The 6,564-nt window shown below is 41.0% G+C and overlaps 1 long non-coding RNA gene across 1 annotated transcript; it reads left to right on the forward strand.

Annotated features, from left to right (window-relative positions):
• The first annotated feature begins 4,326 nt into the window (after positions 1 to 4,326).
• On the forward strand, positions 4,327 to 6,163 carry LOC118812537. Its single transcript, XR_005007555.1, has 4 exons — positions 4,327 to 4,431; positions 4,990 to 5,055; positions 5,150 to 5,241; positions 5,902 to 6,163. It is a non-coding gene; the product is annotated as an uncharacterized LOC118812537 (long non-coding RNA).
• Positions 6,164 to 6,564: the final 401 nt, after the last annotated feature.

The raw sequence follows: 6,564 nt of genomic DNA on the forward strand, positions 1-6,564 counted from the left end.
CCTGAGTGAACTTCTCTCTCACTATGAACCATCACGCCTACTTAGATCACAAGGTGCTGGCTTACTATTAGTACCTAGAATTAATAAGGTTACGTCAGGGGGGAGAGCCTTCTCATACAAAGCCCCCCAGCTTTGGAATAGTCTTCCTGTTAATGTTCGGGACTCAGACACAGCCTCAGTCTTTAAGTCTAGGCTAAAAACTAGTAGTCAAGCCTTTAGTAATTAGTTTTCCCTGTCGGTTCTATACTTGCCAGAGTCTCTGCTGCTCTGCTAACACTGTAATCTGTGATCAGTCACCCATTACAGAACTGACTCTCTGTGTGTTTTTCCTTTCTTTCTTTCCTTTGCCGAGTTGAACAGCTGCCCATCCTGTGCATCTGATGCTGCTGCCTCTTCTGCCTTGATCAGGTGCCACTGCTGCCAGCCCTCTGGACCGGCTTGACCACCATTGAGCTTCATGCTGTACAACGCCGTGCAACCTCACCCTCACATCCTGACCCCACTGATGCTGCTGCTGCATAAACTACACTAATCAAATTAATCATTTGCTCCACCTGTTTTCCCCGTTTTTGTACTAATAATGATTACTATCCGGATGGGTTCCCCCTCTGAGTCTTGATTCCTCTCAAGGTTTCTTCCTGTTTCATACAGAGTTTTTCCTTGCCACTGTCGCCACTGGCATGCTCATGGGGGCTTGGACCCGGATTTCTTTCTGTAATGCTGATTTTTTCTTTTTGTAAAGCTGCTTTGTGACAACACCTGTTGTAAAAAGCGCTATATAAATAAACTTTGCTTGCTTGTGACAGGCATTCAAGAGGAAGCAGATAATCCATATTTCTGCCCTCAGATTCTCGATGTACTTTTTGAAAACTACATGTGCATTTACCCATTATGGAGTGGGATTTTACTGGGGAACCTGGCAAGATATGAATCAGACCAAACTGTAAGCAACCTCAAACAGGAAATTGAACGTAGAGACACAAACTGCCACGTTGAAAAATGGTTTGACATTGTGAAGATCCTCTTAAAACAAAAGTCTCTTAGGCCAGCAGAATTTGTTCGAAAGATGCATACTTTTATGCAGGGAAGATACAAACAACATATTTTACAGCTGGACTTCGCAGAAAAACTGCTTGTGAAACCTCTAAAAGCTTTGCAGAAGAATCTAGAGCAATCACAAGAGGAATGGGCCAAAAAACAGGAAAAAGACCCTAAAGAATTTATGTCAAAGTACTTCAGTGTGCCAAAAGACATCCCTGAACCAAAAGCATTAAAAAGAAAAAGGAAAAATGACAGTAAACATGGAATTCCATCAGTGGAACTGAAGAAGATGCCCAATGAAAAAAAAGAAACCATGTCAGTGAAAGACACAGAAGAAGATACAGCAAAGGTATAGTGTCACCATCTGAAATACTTTGAAACACTAAATATGTTTTATCTGCATATATATATATATATATATAGATAGATATATATATATATATATATAAAATGTGGGCTTTTATTATTCATTGTAAGGTGTGGAGTTTATGCAACATGCAGGCGAGTGAACTTGTTCTTGTCACAATACACCCTTCGGCCCTCTGAATTCCTGTCTCTAAGGCCTCACAGCTGGCTCATTGGAGAGGTTTGTTATTACACTCTTTCATATTGTGCTTTCTTTGTCATCATCGCAAACACACTTTATTGAGGTCACATGTTAATAATATCTCTAATTATAACAGCTGCAACTTTATTTTGACATTAAAAACTTTTTTTATTTCAAAGAATACTACATCAAGGCCATTATGCAATCCAAGATGGCGCCGCAGACTGGTTGTGAGCTCCGTCGTGTTTTGTTTGTTTTTGTTTGTTTGTACTGTTACTTGTGAAACAGTCTCACTCACATACAGCGCAGAACATCTGCTGAACATCAGGCAGTCCATGCCACAAGGCATTGCTCCTGACTTTTCATTTTCTGACTGTTTTTTTAGCAATTTAATGAGCGGAGCGGCTGCTCTCTACAGCAGGCGGAGACGCAGGCGGACACGCAGACGCGGGAAGCACACTGGAGCGCTGGTTAAACTCTCAGGCAAGAAGAAAGGTGGCGGAATCTGCTTTTATATCAACCAAGGCTGGTGTACAGATGTCACAGTATTAACGAAAACATGCAGCCCTAACCTGGAATCACTTTTTATAAACTGTAAACCATTTTATTGTCCGAGGGAGTTTTCATCTGTCGTTCTAGCGGGAGTCTATATTCCACCCCAGGCGTGCGTGCACGAGGCGCTGTGCGCTCTTGCAGACCAGATCACCAGCATAGAGCTCAAACACACAGACTCTGTTTTTATCATTTTAGGGAACTTCAACGGAGCGCAACTCACTGGTGAACTGCCTAAATGCAGACAGCATGTTACCTGCCCCACCAGGGAGAGTAATATTTTAGTCCACAGCTCCACACACCCATTCAGCACTGATTCACACCCTCCTGTCATTCAGCCATCTATTCAGCCTGCCCTGAAGATCTGCGAGAAGGATGTGCATCGACTCTTCAGGAAGCAAAAAGTGAGGAAAGCACCAGGAGCAGATGGTGTATCACCCTCCTGTCTGAGGGCCTGCACCGACCAGCTCACACCTGTCTTCACAATGATCTACAACAAATCACTGGAGCTGTGTGTTGTACCTTCCTGCTTCAAACGCTCCACCATTATACCAGTTCCCAAGAAAGCAACCATCACAGGATTGAATGACTACAGACCCGTTGCTTTGACCTCTGTAGTCATGAAATCCTTTGAGAGACTAGTGCTCACCATCTGAAGAACATCACAGATCCTCTGCTAGACCCCCTGCAGTTTGCATACCGGACGACGCAGTGAACATGGGACTCCATCTTATTCTCCAACAACTTGAACACCCAGGAACTTATGCAAGAATTCTATTCTTGGACTTCAGCTCAGCTTTTAATACAATCATCCCAGGACAGCTACACAACAAACTGCTCCAACTCAGCGTGCCAACCCCCACCTGCCAGTGTATCACCAACTTCCTCACTGGCAGAGAGCAGCAGGTGAGGTTGAGAAAGTTCACCTCAAACACCCAGATCATCAGTAGGGGCACTCCACAGGGTTGTGTACTCTCACCATTGCTCTTCTCACTGTACACGAATGACTGTACCTCCACAGACCCCTCAGTCAAAATCTTCAAGTATGCAGATGACACTACAGTCATTGGTCTCATCCGAGATGGTGACGAGTCTGCTTACAGACAGGTGGTTGATCAGGTGGTCCTTTGGAGCAGCCATAACAACCTGGTGCTGAATACAGCAAAAACAGTGGAGATGACAGTGGACTTCAGGAAGAGCCCTCCAACCCTGCCAGCACTCACCATCCTGGACAGAACTGTGATGGCAGTGGAGTCCTGCAAGTTCCTGGGCACGACAATCACCAGGGACCTGAAGTGGGACAGTAACATCAGCTCCATCATCAAGAGAGCCCAGAAGGATGTACTTCCTGCGTCAGGAGCTGATGGTGTGGTTCTACACAGCCATCATAGAGTCCATCACCACCATGTCCATCACAGTGTGGGGTAGCTCAGCCACCAAGCATGACCTCCACAGACTGCAGCGCATCCTCAGGTCTGCAGAGAGGATAATTGGGGTTAAGTTGCCCTCATTGCTGGAACTGCATGCCTCCAGAACCAGGAAGTGTGCAGAGAAGATCTCTACTGACTCGCCACACCCCGGACACCACCTGTTCCAGCTTCTTCCCTCAGGTCGGCGCTTCAGCCAGATGAGGATCAGGACATCCAGGCTACAGAGAAGTTTCTTCCCACAAGCCATTTCTGTCTTGAACAATTAATTATTACGCATTAAAATATTCCAGCTTCTAAACTGCACTTCTAAATATATTGGTATATATTATCACACTCAACAGTCCATCCTCTGAAACCACCGTCACAGACCAGTGTTTATTCTAGCACCTCACTTACCAGCCTTATTACCCCACTTATCTGACTGTTCCTCACTGATCCTTTTCTTTGCCACTATAGACCCTTTAACTGCTGCTGCACTCAGCACCTTAACTTAAGACTCATACTTTGCACATTGTAAGGTTAACAGGTATGACTCTGTGTGTATGTGTGTGCGTGTGTATGAATGAGTGATGGTAGGAATGCTTGTTTTATTTTATTTTATGTTATTTAATTTAATTTTAATTTTATTTTATTCACTACATGTAAATGTCTGTCTGATACTGTGCACTGTGAGCTCCTGTAACAAAAACCAAATTCTTTTTATGGGTAAGCATACCCGGCCAGAAAAGCTTGATTCTGATTCTGATTCTGATTACAGAAGACAAAGGTCAAGGAAGCACAATTTTTAACCTTAATCACTACACCACCAGCGTTATTTTGACTGGCAGTTGTGAACAGGTTGCCCAGCACAGTCTACAAAAAGTGAGTACAGCATTAAATATGCAAAGCTAAGAATATTGTTTTAAATAGTAAGTACACTTAAAAAAAATTGGGTTTGTTATTTCTTCTTCTTCTTCTTTTAGCTCATGATCTTAGCATTCTTGTTCCTTCAGTGGTTCATCAAATGGTTCTTTGAATAGTTAAGCATTCTTAGGTTTCTCAAAGGTTCTTCTTGGAAGCCTTTGTAATGCACAAACACACACACGCATCTTCTAAGCGGCGTATCCTTCTGGGTCGTGGGGGGGACCTGGAGTGCCTTTGTAATACGGAAAGTTCTATATAGAATGTTTAATGGTTACCCCAGAGAAACACACAAAAATTTATTTTGCTAAGATTGTACCACCTGCTTTTAAACAATAGTTATTTAAAAAATGTAGTTCTTAAAAAATAACACACAGCAATAACTTGTTATGCTTATGTAAACAGCTTTGCTAAGCCAACTCAGCATTTGTTACTTTTCTAAATAGCATAACATTGCTGTTACATTTCTTTCATAAATTGCATTAATTTAACCATTTTTCTGTAATTTAAACTTAACAGGTGCACTTTGATGAGTATAATGCCATCATTGGATTTTTTAACAAAGGTGCACACTGGAAACTTCTGGTAAGTAGTTTGCAAAGTATTTTCAAAAGTAACAGTTCCTCAGTCTATACAAAATTCCTGCAATAACACTACATTGATGCTTTTTTTCAAACAGTACATCAATGCCATGCATAAGGCAATTTTTGTTCTTGACCCTCTGGGCCATGATGAGCTCAAGGACTCTGCAGAGGCAGGTCAAAGATTCAGGTAAAATGCTTATGAGACTGTTATTTATAGTAGCCTTATATAATAGACCTTTACATATTGGTTACTTATTTGTAAATTGAATGCTTGAAGTTGTCTTGTGCGCTAGATGTATAAATTAATTTAACATGATACTACTACTACTATTACTACTACTACTACTACTAATAATAATAATAATAATAATAATAAAGTATCCACTTTGAAAGTGTTTTAAAAATTATAAAAATATTGTACCACAAAATGTCTGACAGAATGAATAAATAAAATCCCAGTGTTCTCTGGCTGAAGTGATCCACCCCAGTTCAGTTAACTATAAAAAAGTTTGCTAATAAGCAAAAGAATGCCATCACCTATATCAGGGTAACATGGGTGATTTCCTGAATTAGTATTTCAAATGATGGCACTCTATGGAGACTGTTATTGTGCGCATTACATCTCTTCATGAATTTAATTCTAAAGTTAGATAAGGGTGTGCTGCGCCATCCTCTCTATCATTTTCTCTGTGTGCAAGAATATAAAGTTATGAAGCCTCTTACTCATTTATTAAGGGAATATGTGTAACTCCTTAGATTTAATTTAAGAAAACAGTTGATTTCATTTCAATAATGCACATTATTAAACAGAAGTCTGCAAACATAACAACCTTGTTTTGCACTGTAGGGACTACTTTAAGATGCGTCATAACAGGTATGGTAAAGAAGACTGGGTCCATATCAAGTGGACAGCTGGGAAAATTGACCACACAAAGCAGACGGATGGAGCCAGTTGTGGAGTTTTTGTAATGAAGGTAAATTTACATTTATCCTGTGTTTATTATTAAATATACAGAAAGTGGATGGATCAACAAAGTATTTAGTAGTTCCTGGAGGGCCCAATTTCTGCACAGTTTGCTGATTTTCCTACCACAGCACACTTGATTCAACTCATCAGCTAATCACCAGGTTTAGTTGTTGTGCTAGAGTGGGGAAATTGTCAAAAAGTTCTGGACTTTGGCCCCAAGTTGGATACAAGTGAACACAAATAGTTGTGAAATGATGAAAGAGCTGATTAGGTAAAAAAGTGTTGGATAGGACAAGCCTCCAAAAGAGAATCCCAAACTAAGGTCTCCTGTGTGGAGAAAGAGGCATATGCTTCTGTCCAGTAAACTCTGTCTATGGTGCTGTTGTGTTTTTGTGATGCTATTGTGGAAGTGCATGCATTGATCTTTATAATTACATATGCATTAACAACAGTGAGCGGTGACAGGGACAAAAAGTAGAGAAATTGTTGATACGATGATATATGATGGCTAGTGTGACACAAATTAAATCATGTTTTTTTTTC

This window comes from Colossoma macropomum, unplaced genomic scaffold (assembly GCF_904425465.1).
Source record: "Colossoma macropomum unplaced genomic scaffold, Colossoma_macropomum, whole genome shotgun sequence".
Taxonomy (NCBI): domain Eukaryota; kingdom Metazoa; phylum Chordata; class Actinopteri; order Characiformes; family Serrasalmidae; genus Colossoma; species Colossoma macropomum.